Source organism: Choloepus didactylus, chromosome 2, assembly GCF_015220235.1.
Source record: "Choloepus didactylus isolate mChoDid1 chromosome 2, mChoDid1.pri, whole genome shotgun sequence".
NCBI lineage: Eukaryota > Metazoa > Chordata > Mammalia > Pilosa > Megalonychidae > Choloepus > Choloepus didactylus.
The window spans coordinates 29,696,849-29,716,321 of NC_051308.1; positions in this window are offsets into that span (position 1 = coordinate 29,696,849).

Below are 19,473 nucleotides of genomic sequence, written 5' to 3' on the forward strand. Positions count from 1 at the left end.
ATCCCCCTTTTGGTCAAGAAGATACTCTCAGTCCCACGATGCCGGGTCCACATTCATCCCCGGGAGTCATACTCTGCGTTGCCAGGGAGATTTACACCCCTGGGAGTCGGGTCCCACGTAGGGGGGACGGCAGCGAGTTCACCTGTCGAGATGGCTCAGTTAGAGAGAGAGAGGGCCACATCTGAGCAACAAAGAGGTACTCAGGGGGAGACTCTTAGGCACCATTACATACAACTTTAGACTCTCCTTTGTGGTAATGAGCTTCATAAGGGCAAGTCCCATGCTCGAGGGCTCAGCACATCAAACCACCAGTCCCAATGTTTGTGACAACATACGCTAGGGGATCAGCATCTCAAAGTTTAGAGATAGGCCTTACAATTCAGGGATAGAGTTAACTGCTGTAAGAGCTTACAATCTAGGGACTATTACAATTATTGTGTCCACGTTAGGCTATGTTCTAAGATTCAATTTTGAGTTTACACATTGTAGTTAGTCCATATTGGTGAGGCATCATCCCTCTCACCATGTTTTCTCCAACACTTTTACTCCTATATATATATTTTCCTACAATTTTATAGAGTTATATTCCCATACCATACATTTATCCACAGTGTACAATCAGTTGTTCATGGTATCGTCATAAAGTTGTACATTTATCACCACAATCAGCATTTGAACATACTGATTACTACAAGAAAAATTGTTGTTTTTTTTTTTTTTTTTAGCAATAAGAAAAAATGATAAAAAGAAAAATAATGTCATACAATACAATATACTACTAAGGACAGCAAATAACACCACTACCAAGAATCCCATATTCCTCCCCTATATCCCCTTCTCATATACATTTAGCATTGGCGTATTGCCTTTGTTACATTTAATGGAGGTATATTACAATGTTACTGTTGACCATAGACTCCAGTTTGCTTTGATTATGCTTTTTCCTGAATACCATCCCTTTTTCAAATTTCTACATGGTTGACATTCATTTGCTTTCCCACATGCAAAAACATTTTTATATTTGTATATTTAGTAACAGTCATTGGCCACTCCAGTTTTTGCCACGTTATACAGTCCCAGTCTTTATCATCTATCTTTACCTCTGGTGTCATACGTTCTCCTATCCCACCTCTTTCAGCTTTACTCACAGACATCTTTGTTCAGTGTACTTACAATACTGTGCTACCATCACACCGTATTATGCTATCTATTTCTGGATCTATGCAATCAATCCTAAACATTCTGTAGTCCTTCAGCATCAAATGGCTGATCTCTGCCCTCTTTCTATCTCCTGGTTGCCTGTGTTGTCAGCTTTTAACTCCCAAAGTTTGTTCATTAATGTCTGTTCATATTAGTGAGACCATACAGAATCTGTCCTTTTGTTTCTGGCTAACTTCACTCAACATAATGTCCTCAAGGTTCATCCACATTATTACATGATCCATGTCTTTGTTCTGTCTTACAGCTGCATAATATTCCATCATGTGTATATACCACAGTTTGTTTATCCACTCGTCCTTTGATGGACATTTGGGCTGTTTCCATCTCTTGGCAATTGTGAATAATGCTGCAATAAACATTGGTTTACAAATGTCTGTTTGTGTCTTAAGTTTCAGTTCTTGTGAGTATATACCCAGCAATGGAATAGCTGGGTCATATGGCAAATCTATATTTAGCTTCCTGAGGAACCTCCATACTGTCTTCCAGAGTGGTTGCACCATTCTACATGGAAGCAGACTTTTGCTCCAGAGGAGCTAAGAGGACAAATGCCACAGGAGCAACTGAGAGTGACATTTTGGAGAGAAGCTGAGGCCTAGAAAGGAACATCCCAGGAGACAGCCATTTTGAAACCAGAATTCCAAAGCAGTTGCCAGCCACATGCCTTCCCAGCTAACAAAGGTTTCCAGATGCCATTGGCCATCCTCCATTGAAGGTACCCGATTGTTGATGACTTACCTTGGACAGTTTATGGCCTTAAGACTATACCTTTGTAACTAAATAAACCCCCTTTTGTAAAAGCCAATCCATTTCTGGTGTTTTGCATCCCAGCAGCATTAGCAAACTAGAACATCCTCTATAAAGTACACACTTATGTGAATATTTATCACTATTAGCAAACTCTTCTGTTGGAGCAGTGAGGTCTTGTTAGACTCCTACGACTTTGGAAATTATTGCCAAGTCCTGTGAAAATAACCACTGTGTGAAAATAGCCTTCAAAATAAACCTAAATTTGATTGCTTATTTTACTTGATAAACTTCTGTCTCGATTGGAATGTTATAAATGACATCTTGGAATTCCTAAAGGTTATAGACACTTGAAAGACTTCCCTGACAAATCAGATCAGAACTTCCATATGCATGATGGAAAAATTACAGCCCCGCTAGATATATTTAACAAATGGTTTTGTATATGAGTGAGGTAGGGATTTAATCTAATATTTATTCCATATGGGTGATATTTCTCCTAAAACAATATACTGAACAGTCTACCCTTTACCCACTGATCTGCAATTCCTGCTTTTCTCTTAGTCAAGTTTCCATATTTATGTAAATCTATTACTGGGCTGTTTCTACTTCCATTGATTTATTTGCTATCTCCACACCAAGGATATACTATCTTAATTACTAAAGCTTTATAAGAAGCCCCAATATAAGATAAAGCAACTTCCACCAACTTTTTTATTCTTGATTTAGTTATTCTTTGCTCAATATAAATTTTTAAAGCAATTTTATTGAAATATATTCACATACCATACAATCATCCAATGTGTACAATCAAGTATTCACAGTACCATCATATAGTTGTGCATTCATCACCACAATCAATTTTTGAACATTTTCATTACTCCAAAAATATAAAAATAAAAATAAAAGTAAAAAAGAACACCCAAAACAACCCACACCCTCTGTGTCAGTTTGAATGTATTATGTCCCCCCAAATGCCATTATCTTTGATGTAATCTCGTGTGGGCAGACCTATCAGTGTTAATTAGATGGTAATACTTTGAGTGTTGCCATGGAGATGTGCCCCACCCAACTACAGGTGATGACTCTGATTGGATAATTTCCACGGAGGTGTTGGCCCGCCCATTCAGGGTGGGTCTAAATTAAATCACTGGAGCCATATAAATGAGCTGGCAAACAGAAGGAACTCAGTGCAGCTGAGAGTGACATTTTGAAGGGGAACTACAGCCGAGAGGGACACTTTGAAGAACCCACTGGAACTGAGAGAGGAACTTCAGCTTACAGAGACATTTTGGAGAAGGCCTTTGAAAGCAGACTTTTGCTCCAGAGAAGCTAAGAGAGGACAAACGCCCCAAGACCAACTGAAAATGATATTTTTTGAGGAACTGCAGCCTAGAGAGGAATGTCCTGGGATAAAGCCATTTTGAAACCAGAACTTGGAGCAGATGCCAGCCACGGTGCCTTCCCAGCTAACAGAGGTTTTCTGGACACCACTGGCCATCCTCCAGTGAAGGTACCCAATTGCTGGTGTGTTACCTTGGGCACTTTATGACCTTGAGACTGTAACTGTGTAACCAAATAAACCCCCTTTTATAAAAGCCAAGCCATTTCTGGTGTTTTGCATTCCAGCAGCATTAGCAAACTAGAACAGATTTTGGTACCAGAGAAGTGAGGTGCTGGTGCTACTGTGTTTGCAAATACTGAACATGTTGGAATGGCTTTTTAAATGGATAAGGAGAAAATTGTGGAAAAATTGTGAGGAGCTTGATACAAAAGGCCCAAACTGCTTTGAAGAGACTGTGGAAATATGGACTCTAAAGATACTTTTAATGAGGCCTTGAGCAGAAATGATGACTGTGTTGTTGCAAACTGGAAGGAAGGCAATCCTTGTTTTAAAGTGGCAGAGAATTTGGCAAAATTGTGTCCTGGTGTTGGATGGAAGGCAGAATTTGAAAGCAACGACCTGGAATATTTAGCTGATGAGAACTCCAAGCAAAATATAGAAGTAGTAGCCTGGCTTTTACTTGCAGCTTATAGTAAAATGTGAGAGGACAGAGATAAGCTGAGCAATGAACTCTTGGCTTCAAAGAAACCAGAAATTGATGGCCTGAAAAACTCTGGGCTTCCAGGGGGTAAAACCCCCAGAAGCTACAGCCCAACATGAGGATGTAACCAAACATGGAACCCAGCTGCCATTTCAGTACAAGCCAAGATTGGAGAAGGAGTTAAGCCGAAAGGATTTGTGGAAAGTCCTATTGTCTGACAGCTTTGACCCCTGTGTGCTTCATGCGAAGCCAACAGAATTTTTGCGAGCTCTTTATAGACAGAGCTGCTGCCGGTCAGGACTGGAGGAGAAACACAAGGAACAAATTGAAGGAAAAATTTCTTCAAAGAGTGCCATGGAGATTGAGGTCTGGAGTCAAGAGGCCTTGGGCTGGGAGAGCGGATTGGTCCACATGCATGGAAAGGGTGAGTTTGCCCCAAGGTCAAGGGTGGGCCTTCCACCTCGATGCTCCAGAAGAGTTTTGCCACCTCAGGTCCCAAAAAGGGTGGAGCACATTCCCAGGGAATTGGGGAGAGCCTGGCTGCCACCCCACTGTTCTGAAGGGGTTGAGCATGTGCCCCGGAGATGGAAAGGAATCCGGGAGCTGCCCCGATGTTTGAGGAGGGTGGGGCCGAGAAGGTGGTCTCCCCACTGTGTGGGTATGTTGGAGCACTCACCCAAGTGTTTGGGGAGGAAAGGACTGCCACAAAGGCCCTTAGGAAGAGTTAGACTCCCGCACTCTCAAGCCCCAAGGATGCAACATCATTCTGTAAATGACTCTCAGACTTTGAAATCTAATGGAGTTTGTCCTGTGGGTTTTAGGAACTGTTTTGGTCCTGTTAACCCTGTTTTCCTTACTCTTTCTCCTTATGGCAATGAGAATGTGTATCCTATGAATGTCCCTCCTTTGTATATTGGAAGCACATGACTTGTTCTGAGTTCACAGATCCACAGCTAAAGGAGAATTATGCCTTAGGACTGACTACGCCTATAATTGATTTTGATGGGATCTTATTGTTATGGAAATGATTTTAAGTTTCTGTGATATTGTTCTGGGATGAATGTATTTTGTATATGGAAAGATCATGTCATTTTGGGGTCCAGGGGATGGAATGTGCCAGTTTGAATGTATTATGTCCCCCCAAATGCCATTATCTTTGATGTAATCTTGTGTGGGCAGATGTATCAGTGTTAATTAGATGGTAATTCTTTGAGTGTTGCCATGGAGAGGTGCCCCACCCAACTACAGGTGATGACTCTGATTGGATAATTTCCACGGAGGTGTTGGTCCGCCCATTCAGGGTGGGTCTAAATTAAATCACTGGAGCCATATAAATGAGCTGGCAAACAGAAGGAACTCAGTGCAGCTGAGAGTGACATTTTGAAGGGGAGCTACAGCCAAGAGGGACACTTTGAAGAACGCACTGGAACTGAGAGAGGAACTTCAGCTTACAGAGACATTTTGGAGATAGCCTTTGAAAGCAGACTTTTGCTCCAGAGAAGCTAAGAGAGGACAAACACCCCAAGACCAACTGAGAATGACATTTTTGAGGAACTGCAACCTAGAGAGGAACATCCTGGGAGAAAGCCATTTTGAAACCAGAACTTTGGAGCAGACACCAGCCACATGCCTTCCCAGCTAACAGGTTTTCTGGACACCATTGGCCATCCTCCAGTGAAGGTACCCGATTGCTGATGTGTTACCTTGGACAATTTATGGCCTTGAGACTGTAACTGTGTAACCAAATAAACCCCCTTTTATAAAAGCCAATCCATTTCTGGTGTTTTGCATTCCAGCAGCATTAGCAAACTAGAACACCCTCCTCTACCCCTATTATTCATTTACTTTTCATCCCCATTTTTCTACTCATTTGTCCATACATAGGGTAAGGGCTGTGTGAGCCATAAGGTTTTCACAATCACACGGTCACACCATATAAGCTATATAGTTATACGATCATCTTCAACAATCAACATACTGGACTGCAGTTTGACAATTTTGGGTATTTCCTTCTAGCTATTCCAATACACTAAAAACTAAAAAGGGATATCTATATAATGCATAAGAATAACTTCCAGAATGACCTCTCAACTTCATTTGAAATCTCTAAGCCAGTGAAACTTTATTTTGTTTCATTTCTCTTCCCCCTTTAGGTCCAGAAGGCTTTCTCAAACCTATTACGCCAGGGAGTCATGTCCCACGTAGCAGGGAAGGCAGTGAGTTTACCTGCCAAGTTGGCTTAGAGAGAGAGGCCCCATCTAAGCAACAAAAGAGGATCTCTGGGGGTTACTCCTAGGCACAATTATAAGTAGTCTTAGCCTCTCCTTTGCAGTAACAAGCTTCATAAGGGTAAGCCCCAAAATCGAGGGCTCAGCCTACTAAACTGGTAGTCCTCAATGCTTGTGAGAATATCAGGAATTCCCCAGGTGGGGAAGTTTAATATTTCCATATTTTTCCCCAGTCCCTCAAGGGGGCTTTGAACATACTTTTTACTCTCTGCCCAAATTACTCTGGGATGCATTAGGGCTTCATGCTAATCTGTACAAACCAACCAGATCTCACTCCCTATTCAAGATTCCATGTAATTATGGTATTTGAGTAAACTGACCATACAAGTTAAATCATATAACATGCTACAGAAAATATAGATTTTGCACAAAATAAACATCTTTTTTTTGATCCCACACAGAAGCCAAAGTTTTAAAATGCAGTTAATATCATCCTCCACCCTTTAGTCTGATCTTCCCCAATCTCAACTAAGTGCATTTCATTCATATCTCCAATCAAAGTCTGATCTCCTTTTCAACCTCTTTAACAATTGCTCCATGGGGCAATGCTGACACTCACAACTGCCAAACTCTGGCTCCAAGTCCCAGATGCCACACAGACACCCGAAGATCCAGGGACTGACCAGATCATACACAAACAGTTCAGCATCTCAGAATTTAGAAATAACTGTTACAACTCATGAATAGATGTGACTGCTGTAAGAGCTTACAATCTAGGAAACTTTACCATAAATCTTCCCCTGATAACCTATGCTCTTGGATTCAATTTCACAGTTTGCACATTATTGTTAGTACATATTAGTGAGGCATTACAATGTTTGTCTTTTCGTTTCTGGCTTATTTCACTCAACCTACTGTCCTCAAGGTTCATTCACCCAGTTGTATACCTCACAACTTCATTCCTTCTTGCTGCCCTCAATATTCCATTGTATGTATATACCACAGTTCACCATTCTGTTTATCAGTCAGTGTACCCTGAGGCCACCTCCATCCATTGCAAATCGTGAATACTGCTGCCACAAACACCAATGTGCAAATATCCACGCATGTCCCCATTCTCAGTTCCTCCAAGTATACAACCAATAACAGGGTTGCAGGACCATATGGCAACCCCATACTTAGCTTCCTATGGAACCACCACACTGCCCTCCAGATCGGCTACACCATTCTACTTCCCCACCAACAGGGAATAGGTATATTCCCTCTCCACATTTTCTCCAGTACTTGTATCCCTCTATTTTTTAAACAGTTTATTCACACACCTTATAATCCACCCAAAGTAAACAATCAATGATTCCTGGTATAATCACATAGTTATGCATTTGCCACCACAGTCTATATGAGGACATTTCTATTTCTTCTGCAATGAAAGAAGAGGAGAAAAAAAATGAATAAAAAAAAAAAGATACCAAAAAATTAAATAAAATAAAATACAATGAAAAGGTCATACAACAACAACAACATGAAAAATCTCATACCGCTCCCTTATATCCCCCTCTTATAGACATTTAGCTTTGGTATATTGCCTTTGTTACAATTAATGGAAGCATATTACAGTGTTACTATTTTCTGTAAACTCTAGTTTACATTGATTATATTTTTCTCCTATACCATGCAGTTTTCAACACCTTGCAATGTTGACATTCATTTGTTTTCCCTCATTTAAAAACATCCTTATATTAGTACACCTAATCACCATCATTGACCACTCTAGGTTTTACTGACAGTCCCAGTCTTTATCCTCCATCTTTCTTTCTGGTGTCACACATGCCCCTAGCCTTTCTCTTTCATCCATACTCACACTCATCTTTGTTCAGAGTACTTAAAATATTGTGTCACCATCACACAGTATTGTGCCATCTATTTCTGGGTCTATACAATCAATCCTTTTGAATATTCTGTACCCCTTCATCATCAGATGCCTGATCTCTACCCTCTATATCTCCTGATAACCTGTGTTCTCAACTTTAATTTTCAAGGATTGCTCTTTAATGTTAGTTCATATTAGTGAGACCATGCAGTGTTTGTCTTTTTGTTTCTGGCTAATTTCACTCAACATAATGTCTACTAGCTATCATTTTGTCTTTTGGATTTTATATGTTATATCTTATTTTATTTTATTAATTTCTCTCTCTTTTAACCCTTACTGATAGTCTTTATTTCTACACTCTTCTCCAAACCTCTGTCTCCTGTCTTTCCTATCTGCCTGTAAGGCTCCCTTTAGTATTTCTTGTAGAGCAGGTATCTTGTTCACAACCTCTCTAAGTGTCTGTTTGTCTGAAAATATTTTAAACTCTCCCTCATTTTTGAAGGACAATTATGCCAGATATAGAATTCTTGGCTGGCAGTTTATCTCTTTCAGTATCTTAAATATATCATACCACTGCCTTTTTGCCTCCATGGTTTCTACTGAGAAATCAGCATATAGTCTTACTGAGCTTCTCTTATATGTGATGGATCGCTTTTCTCTTGCTGCTTTCAGAATTCTCTCTTTGTCTTGATAATAATATTAGTAAGTGTTTTGAAGTAGGTCTATTTGGATCTATTCTACTTGGGGCATGCTGTACTTCTTGGAACTGTAATTTTATGTGTTTCATGAGAGATTGGAAATTTTCAGTGATTATTTCCTCCATTATTGCTTCTGCCCCTTTCCCTTCTCTTTTCCTTCTGGAACACCTAGGACATTCATGTTGTCATTAATTTCCCTGAGACACTGCTCATTTTTTCCAATATTTTCCCTATCTGCTTTTTTGTGTGTAGGATTTCAGTTGTCCTATTCTCCAGTTCATGAATCTTTTCTTCTGCCTCTTCTAATCTGCTGTTATATGTCTCCATTGTGTTTTTCATCTTGTGTATTGTGCCTTTCATTCCCATAAGTTCTGCCAATTTTTTTCAGACTTTTGAGTTCTTCCTTATGTTTGCCCAATGTCTTCTTTATACCCTTCATCTCTTTTCCCATAGCTTCCCTCAACCTGTTGCTTTGATTTTTTAATATATTTAACATATTTGTTTGAAGATCTTTAATTAGTTGTTTCAATTCCTATATCTCAGTTGAAGTATAAGTTTGTTCCTTTAACTGGGCCATATCTTTGTTTTTCTAGTGTAATTTGTGATTTTTCTGTTTCTAGGCATCTGGTTTCCTTGATTACCCCAATCAGATTTTCCCAGACCAGACAAGCCCAGGTCTCAGGAGGAGCCTGTATTCAGTATCAGGTTTCCCTAAGGGTGAGTCCTAGAAGATTGACAGATTTTCCTGTGAGGCCTCTTGACTCGGTGATTTTCCTATCCTGCCCATCAGGTGGTGCTGGTCAGCCCACAGCTCCCCACTGGTGTAAAGAGGTGTGGTCCCTTTAATTCTCAGTGGGCCCTGTCCTGGATGGGGGCCAAAGGTGTCAGAAGCCAAGCTTGAGTTGCTTAAGTTGTTTCTGGCTCACCCCCACCCCCCACCCCCAGCCACGGGGTCTGAATTCTCTGAGGGAAGGCAGTCCCTTGAGCTGGGCCCCACCCGCCTTTTCTTAGGGAAGATAAGCCCTTTAGGGAGTTATCTTCTCCACTTGAATTCCTCCTTTGTCTCTCTTACTCTCTTAACTTCACCCTTGCCTGGGTCAGCACTGACAATTGAAAACATCTGAGGCTTTCTCTAATGAGCTTCTTAGAATGAGAGGAAAAAAATGGAAAAAGAGAAGAAGCCCCTTTTCAGAGCCAGCCCCAGCTCCCCAGTTTCACCAGTTGACTGGTGTTGGTACCCAGTTCTCTGTGCCCCTTTCCTTGGGACACAGCCATTTTCCAGTATTCTGAGCTCAGCTGTCTCCAAAAGCCTCTGTTTTTATTTATTTATGTATTTTTTTTCATCAGCCTTGCCTCCTCTCTGTTGGGAGGAACCTCGGGTTCCTTTTCTGCGTTGTCCGGGATTAGCTATGCTTGTAGGTTGTTGTTCTAGTTTGCTAATGCTGCAGAATGCAAAACACCAGAGATGGATTGGCTTTTATAAAAAAGGGGGTTTATTTGGCTACACAGTTACAGTCTTAAGGCCATAAAGTGTCCAAGGTAACACATCAGTAATTGGGTACCTTCACTGAAGGATGGCCAATGGCGTCTGGAAAACCTCTGTTAGCTGGGAAGGCACATGACTGGCGTCTGCTCCAAAGTTCTGGTTTCAAAATGGCTTTCTCCCAGGACGTTCCTCTCTAGCAAGCTTGCTCCTCTTCAAAACATCACTCACAGCTGCACTGAGTTCCTTCTCTTTTGAGTCGGCTCATTTATATGGCTCCACTGATCAAGGCCCACCCTGAATGGGTGGGGCCATGCCTCCATGGGAATATCTCATCAGAGTCATCACCCACAGCTCGGTGGGGCACATTCCAAGCAAATCTAATCAGCACCAAAACGTCTGCCCCACAAGACTACATCAAAGATAATGGCGTTTAGGGGACACAATACATTCAAACTGGCACAGTTGTATTCAGTAGTACAAATTTGTTAATTAAAACCACAATTGGAGCTTGGTTTAGTTACTTTCCCTGTAACCTGTTTGTTTGTTTTTTTCTCCACATGGAGTGTTTCAGCTCAGCCTGCTGTGCCTGTAGGGGAGTGGCGCCAGCTTCACAGTTTGGGGAGATTTACTTACAGTTCTATGCTGCGATCTCAGCCTTTCCACCCATTCCAAGCTGGTATATAATGTGTGCCCAGACACGAATATCTCCCAACAATTGTTCCAGATTATTTACTAGTTGTTCTTGGCTATTTTCTAGTTGCTCTAGAGGACTAACTAAATTCCACACCTCTCTATGCCACCATCTTGCCCAACCTCCACAAGAGACTTTTATAGAATTTTTTATCCTACAATCTGGCTAACCTCTCTTGTTAATTTTGATACTATGTGTGAGACTCTTTGGAGTTTTCCACATAATTATATCATCAGCAAAAAATGACATTTTGTTTCTTTCTTTCTAATCTGGATAATTAGATCTTTTTTATTTTTGGCTTTGGCTAGGGGTGCCCCACTTGCTTTCTTATGATTAGTCTTTTTGTTTTCCATCTGTGGTAGATTGAGTTAGATACCCCAGGGAGGTGGGGAGCATGTTCTTAATCTTAATCCCATTCCTAAAAGTGTAAACCCTTTGTAAATAGGAACTTTTGAAGATGTTATTTTTAGTTAAGGTGTGTCCAAGTGAATCAGTGTGGATATCAACCCTATTACTGGAGGAGTTATAGGAAAAAGCTGCAGAGAGGAGCCAGAAGCTGGAAGTCAGTGTAACCTGGAACCGAGAAGAGACAGGAGAGGGCATGGACATGTGACGGGAAAACCAGGGAACCCAAGGATTGCTGGTCAGCCAGATGCTACCAACCCTGGAAGGAAGCAAGTGGTCCAGCCTCTGAAACTGTGAGCTAATTGTTAAACCAACCCATTGTGTGGTATTTATCATATCATCCAGGAAACTAAGACACATCCTTTTACTTTTAAACTATGTGTGTCATATATTTAAAAGGTTTTTTTTTTTTACAGAGAGACTACATGTAGTTGGATCTTGCTTTTTTATCCCAGTCTGACAATCTCTGCCTTTCAGTTGGAGTCTTAAAATATTTACATTGAATGCAATTAACAATTCTGCTGGGTCTAAATCTACCATCTGGCTTTTTTTTTTTTTCTATTTGTCTTATATTTGATTTGTTTCTTTGATCCTTTTTTCCTGCCTTCTTTTAGACCGAGTATTTTTTATTCCAGCTTATCTACCTTATTAGTTTATGTCTTTTTTTTTTTCTTAGTGCCTTACAATATGTAAAGTTAGTTTACAAATTTTCAAGCAATCTTTGGTAACACCTCTATTGGAATCAGGGGTTGCAGGTTTGTGAATGCGTTCCTCCTCCTACCAGGTAACTAGCGTGAATAGAATGTCAGTCACGTGCCAGGACTCTAATCCTCACAACAACTCTGAGAACCTCTATTACTTCATTTCACAGATGCGCTCACCCAGCAAATCCTAAGTTCAGTGAGTGCCTGGCCACCTCCAGAGCCCAGGTTTTTTTCTACCAGTTCTCACTGGCCTGAAAGGAGACTTCTTACCTGTTCTACTGTAATTTTCATTCCTTAGAGTTGCACTTTCTTCTTATAAATGGGTGTCAAGGGTGCAGGCCTGAGCCTGATAGGAATTCTGACAAGTCCAGGCCAGCCTGTGGGAAAGGCCAGCCAGAAGTCTGTCAACATGAAGGATTCACCCTAAGGACAAAGAGAACCAGGGTGACCAGTTTGACCCAGAAACTGAGCTTCCACCATCAGTAATCAAGAGAAGAGAGAGTGTTGCTGCCTCTCAGATTTGTCTTTGGCCTAGTCCTCCATGGACTCCCATAGAAGGCCTATAGAAATCTGAAAGAACTCTCTCAGTCAAAGTTCAGGAAGAGCCAAACAATCCCAGTGGGTCCATTAGGTACCTGTCCTTTGAAAACCAGAGCATTTGACTTAGAGCTGTCCTTCCCTTGCACAGATTTGGGAACTCATCCCCAGGTTTACATCTCGGCTCAGCAAGCACTTCCTCTCACGTCTCCAGCATCCCTCTGGGGCCAACATTTGTGTAAGTCACTGGCCAAGTGTGTAGCAATTCTCAGTAACTCTGGGGCCCTGTGACAAGTCAGGGCTCAGCCCACCCCAGGGCCAGGGTTGGACTTCCCTTTGCTCCCAGTGTGCTTGTTTAATCCCCATTATATAGTTCAGAGTGAGAGGCTGTGAGGAAAGAGACCCTTCTTCCTGGTTATAACCAGCGTCAGCTGGGGAGGGAGCTCAGCCTTAACAGCCCATTTACAGTGTGTGTTTGTTGTATGATTGAGAATATGTAATTCTGCTATAGAAGGCAAGCAAAACAAGTGGGAAAAACAAACATATGTGTTAATCATGGGTAAGGAATCAGCTAATTGCTTGTGATATATAGATAAAACTCATAAGTTATGAGTAGCTTATTCAATAAGTAAGTTAGTCACCTGTGAGATGTATTAAAGATAGATAAAATAAGTAGAGAGTAGGTGTGCTAAACATAGATAGTATGGACTGGAAAGACCAAGTAGGCATCAAGTATTGATAACACACATGAAGCAACAAATAGTTATGATAACCTATATATACAAGATTCACTGAAGCTCCAAATACTGTGATAGAGTAAATACATATGAGGCAGCCGAGGCACCTGAATTCATGCTACACTAAATATACATGATGCATATGAAGCACTCAACATTCATCAGTCTTAAATGGACCATCCATTGGTGACATATTCTGGCTGCAGTTTGCTAGATAAAACCATGTCTGTTCAGCAGGCCAATTGGTGAACTACAGCTGTGGCCTGGGGGACTTGCCCCTGTGACTCTCTGGTAGAGCAAGTGTGAGTTGGTTCTTGGTACTCTCCATCCATTGGGCCACACTGTACATCCTTCAGCTCTGGTCCTCATCACCCCACCATCAGTGGGGTTGGCTGGTGTGGCAGAGGGAGAGACAAATGGGATTCTCGGTGGAGCTAATGAAACTTAAGCTTCAGAGCCCCTCACTTGCCCAAACCTCTAATGTTCCAGATGGGGAAGGGCAGCCTGGTTGCTTTCCTTATGAGCATTATGTAACCTGGGGTTCAGGTGATATGGTCCTTCCACCCAGCCTGTACCCCATCCTGTATATTTGTGTGTGTATCTTTCCCATCCCGTTCCCCTTGCTCTGGGCTTTATGTTTTAAACTGATCCAATAAACCACATGATTCAAGCATCCTAATTGGTCTGCGAGACCTTCTGTTCCACTATTTCTGGGATAGCTTGCCTGATAGAGCACTTAGAGGCTACCACTACATCAAGGGCACTTTGCCCTCCCCCTTGCTTCTTCACAAAAGGGTGCTTTGGGAACAAGAGACAGCCTTCAGTTTTGCAATCATCTATGATAACTGGTGCACAGGTTTGGGGGGGGCCTAAGTTCACACAATGTAAAAGTGAGTATGTATCTAAAATGAGTAAAGAAATTATAACAAATTACTGGCATCTTAGAGATTCAGGTTTTGGGGTTTTTTTGTGTGGCTTTTTTTTTTTATTTTGTTTTGTCTTTGTTTTTTTTAAGATCTCTTTAGGCAGTTAACCAGAAATGCTTATACAGAAGAGCTTCCTAATTGCAACCTGGCTTCCCTTCCAAGTGCCTGGACAAATGGTGACGGGCCCTGAAGCTTAAGCTTCATTAACTTCATGGAGAATCCCATTTGCAGGTGCTGTGGACAGAAGATGGGTACTGTTTGTTCTAGTCCTGGCCTTGATACCTTGGGCAGGTTTACTTCCCAGTTTCCTCCTATGTAAAATGAGGGTATTGCTAGTTCATTCAGTCAGTCAAGACTGACTCTGCAGTCTGTGCTCTGTCTCATGACTTGGATGCCTTGTGTAAAAGATGTTTTTGAGCTTTCTCCGTGGTGCCCTCTCATGTACTTTTTTTCATGTAATCCTCATACTAACCTCCATAGAGATCACTATCCACATTTTACAGATGGAGAACTGAGACTCTGAGAAGTCGGAATAGCTTCCCTAAGGTCAAACAGTTCATAACAGACAAGCTGGTATGCAAGCCCGAAGACTCCCTCTTTCATTTCACCACACGCTGCCCCCAACTCTTCTGGCTGGTTTTGTTTTCTCTCTCCAACACTTCTTTGCAAATTTAGCTGATGCTGAGAGTCTTCCACAAGGCTTCATGGGTACAGCCTAGCAAGAAAGAAAATTCAGCTGCTTTGCACCACTGCCTGACATCACTGTACTGCTGCTTCCAGGGGATAGAAATAAGTCAGGAAATTCTCTCACCATAAGCAGATCAGATGCTTCATAGAAAGATGCCATTTAACAAGTAGCCAGTTGCTAACAGACTACACAGGGTGTTCTGGTTTGCTAAAGCTGCCATTATGCAAAATACTAGAAATGAGTTGGCTTTTATAAAGGGGATTTATTAGGTTACAAAGTTACAGTTCTAAGGCCATAGAAGTGTCCAGACTGAGGCATCAACAAGATGACACCTTCACTGAAAAGTAGCCGATGGTGTCCCGAACACCCTCTGTCAGCTGGGAAGGCATGTGGCTGGCATCTGCTGGTCCTTTGCTCCCAGGTTCTGGTTTCAAAATGGCTTTCTCCAAAATGTCTCTGGGCTTCTGTCTCTCTTAGCTTCTCTGTCTCAGCTCCTGTTTATCCTTGCTTGTTCTCCCAGGCCACTTCTCTCTAAGTATGTGGGGATCCTCTCTTCACTTCTCCGGGGCAAACTTCATCTCTTAGCTTAGCATCTTCAAACACTTTTCCATTTGCATCTCCAAGTGTCTGTCTGTATCTCCAAGTCTGGGTCTGTGTTGGCCCCTGAGATCTCTCAAGGACTCCAGTAACAAGACCCACCTTGAATGGACAGAGTCACACCTCCATGGAAATAATCTAATCAAAAGTTCTCACCCATAGTTGGGTGGGTCACATCTCCATGGAAACAACCTAATCAAAAGATCCCACCCATAATAAGTCTGGCACCCACAAGATTGCATTAAAGAACATAGTCTTTTCCGGGGTGCATAAGAGTTTCAAACTGGCACACAGGGTAAACCAGAGACCTGCTGGACTTGCAGTCCAAGTTGCTGCATTCAGATTTTATGGTACCATTTTTGTGTCATTGCCAGTCCTTCCTGGTTCTATCCCCAAACCCTGTGTCAGGTGATCTACAGAAATGTTTGGCCTGAATGGCAATAAAGCAATAGAAGTCACTCTTTACCTATCCATCATCCATTCCCTCTTCCTTCTCTAAATTCTCTTGTGGGAGAATTGGGGTTTCCAATTCTACCCAATAATTCAACCTCAGAGAAGTTGACCTTATCCCCAGGCCAGGGGTAAATCCTGATTAGTCTTAGCCAGTGACGGCAATCCATTCCCCTTGCTGTGTCTGGTTTTGGGATGAGCATGTTCTGGCCATTGAGACATGGGGGACGTTTGCTGAGAGAGCTGTGAGAAAAGGTTTTCACTCTTACGAAGATTGGAAGATATGGTCCCTCTTCTTTTGGATTCTGTCATACCTAGAAGGGGCATGGGAACTACAATCTTGACGGGAACTGGTGACCTGAGGAGAAAGCCACCACACAAAAAAGTGGTGAGCAGAAAGATGGAAAAAAAAAAAAACAGCCTTGGTCTTTGATGCTTTAGTAAGCCCGGAACTAGCCTTCTTGGGGACTTATTATAATGTAAGACAATAAATGTCCTTATTTTTAAGCTTCTTTGAAAAGTTGGGGTTCTGTTACCTGCAGGCAAAAGCATCCTAACTCATAATGCATGCATCTCAACAGTTCAGGGGTAGATCTCGCTTCAGGCACGGCTTTATCCTGGGCTCAAATGTGTCAGCGGGTAGGAAGCAGCCTGAACAACAATCCTAAGGTCTGCTCTAAACAGACCCACTAGAGAAACTTTTCCATTCCAAACCAAACACAGGAGCCACAAAATGGAATATGCCCACTAGTTTAAGACAGGATCTCAAATTTGGCTGCAGATTGGAGTCACTCAAAACTTGTGCCCAGGCCCTACTCATAACATTAAATCAGCCTCTCCGGGGGTGGGACCCAGCACTTTTTAATTCCTCAGGTGATTCTAATGTGCAGCCAGGACAGAGAACTACTGGTGAAGCCGATCAGTCAATCCCTGGATCTAATGGCTATGTGGGGGAAAGGGGCTTTCCAAAAGAAAATGTGGGAAACTTAGCAAGAAGTATCACATATGAATGTCAAGCAGCAAATAATCATGTACCCATGAGAGATGAGTACAACTATCAAAAACAGCATATCCAGTTGGATTCCTGTCCCAATAGCTGACAGCCCAGAATTAAACAAGACTATATCCCAGCTTTCCCAATGTTGCTGAGGGGCTTCTTTTTTTGAAGTGTAGATAAGAATCCTGACCTACAGGTACTGAATTCTTTCCCTGGAAGAGAGAACCATCCTTGCATTCCTCCACAACTCCCCTCCCTACCACTCCAGATTCCCTTAGCGTGAACACAGAGGCTAGGAGTAATAGCGTAGGGCTCTAGACCTAGAAAGATGCAACGGTTTGTAAATCTGATTGACCTTTGCAGGGATTCAGCTTGTAACATGGCCTTCTATTAACCCCTATTCTAACTGATGGTAAAATAGAGTTAAACTGCCATTACTGCTAACCGAATGAAATCCCTGGTTGCTGTTTCTGATTTGATATAAATTCCACGTGTCCATAGATCTGCTCCAAATCAAAGAACCAAAATCATTAAGCACCTTGCCCAGCCTTTGCTGGCTGGAGTCAGGGGCCCTGTGAGCCAGGGGAGGCTGCCTGGCTGGAGGGCAGGATATGTGTATTTCAGGCTTCCATTACTTACCTTCCTTAGTCTTATCCGTAAAATGCTGATCTTGCAGCATTCTTGTAAGGGACCAATGAGATATTATACAGGAAAGCATTTTGTCAACTGTGAGCCCCGATGCAAAAAGAGCATTATTGGAAAATCCACTGTATGAAGATGTGGATTCAAAATATATATATAGGGATTTGCCACGTGAAAGGATCCCTCACCTTACTAAAGTGTTTAACCTAGGAGTCCTTTTAGATGACAAGCTCCCTGTACCTTAAATGATTTGAGCTACATAGTTGTTGTCAGGAATACAGTGTTGTGTAAAGTAAAGGTTCTCCTTGTACCCATATAAATCAGATTCTTTTTTCCATCTTAAATCTTACCTCTCTCCATATATACATACCCTGGAGCTCCATGGCAGAGCTAGGCTTCTGGAGCTCCGAGCAGGTTGCCCTACTAGCTGTACTGAGGCTCCTCCTCTTCCTGTCTGTGGTAACCCCGACAGCCTCCCTCCTCTTCTCTTTCAGAGAAAGCAATGCAAGATATTCAAGATCTCTCTTGAATTTCTTCCTCCAGGAAGAGCCCTCAGCATCATGGATCTCCCCCTGCAGCTCCCAGTCCTCCTCTGTGAGCACTGTCTGACCGTCTGCTCAGGGGGCTGACTTCCCTCTCCCTGGGGATACTGAGGGAACAGGGTAGGTCAGGCCTTCCTTTCCCTCACCAGCCCCTCTTTTATTCTCTCAAGACCTCCACACCAGTCTGTGCAGGAGGGACGGCCCTGGGTGATCAGTGGTGAGCCAGAATTCTCCAATTCAGAGCTCCTTTTTACTCCAGCCACAGGCTCGCTGGTAACTTTAAGGGTCTGTTTAATCAAACACAAATATTATTTTTTTTCCTTCAAAATCAGAAGTCTAAACCATACTGAGAAGGGAAATAATTCCTCATGTACCAGTTTGCCTCACTTTGTCATTGGAGCCAGTAGGATCCCTAAATTGTGTGGAACAAAACAGCCTTAATGTCTTTCCTGCTCTACCTAAAACAGAAAGAGCTACCTTTAACTGCAGCTTTCTTTGTTACTTGACGAAAAGCTCTGAAATAGATGGCATTCTCCCTCTGGGAAAGGAAGTTTTCCATAGCAAAGAAGGTTTACCAATTTCCTTCAAGTTCTTTCACTTGTCATTCATTTGTTTCCTCAATAAGCACACCTACTATGTGACAGATACTTAGTGTTTTTTCTATTTACAAAGACCTTCCAGAATCACAGCATTTCTGATCTACAAATTGCACTGGACTTAATATTTCCAAATCTCTTATCAAGTAAAATAAAATGAGTGCATTAGGCTTGCTGGGAGAAGACCTCTTTTGGAGAAGGGCCTGTCCAAAAGACAAAAACAATCAGCCTACAGGAGTTTTCAGAGAACTGGAACACAACCTGCAGGACTGCTTGCAGGCAATACGTGGTGATAAACTAGTTGCAGTAGAGATAAGTTATCAGAATGGACAAGCACACCCTACTAATCAATGTATATCTGCTCCCCCTCAACGTAAAATAGAAACCCAATGTCAACCAATCAGAACATTTCCTCACTTGCTTCCAGGGTCACGCTACATTAGCTTCCCCTTTCCTCCCCTCAGTGGAGCTCCCTTCTACTTTCTGAACGGAATGCTGCCCGATTCATGAATCACTCCGTAAAACTCAATAAATCCTAAATTGCATGAAATGTTTTTCATTTCAGTGATAAAAGAATAATATAACCTCATGCTTATATTAAAATGCAATAAGACTCCCATTCCTTCCAAACTCACAAGACTGCACACAGGTCACCTAAGAACTGTAGAT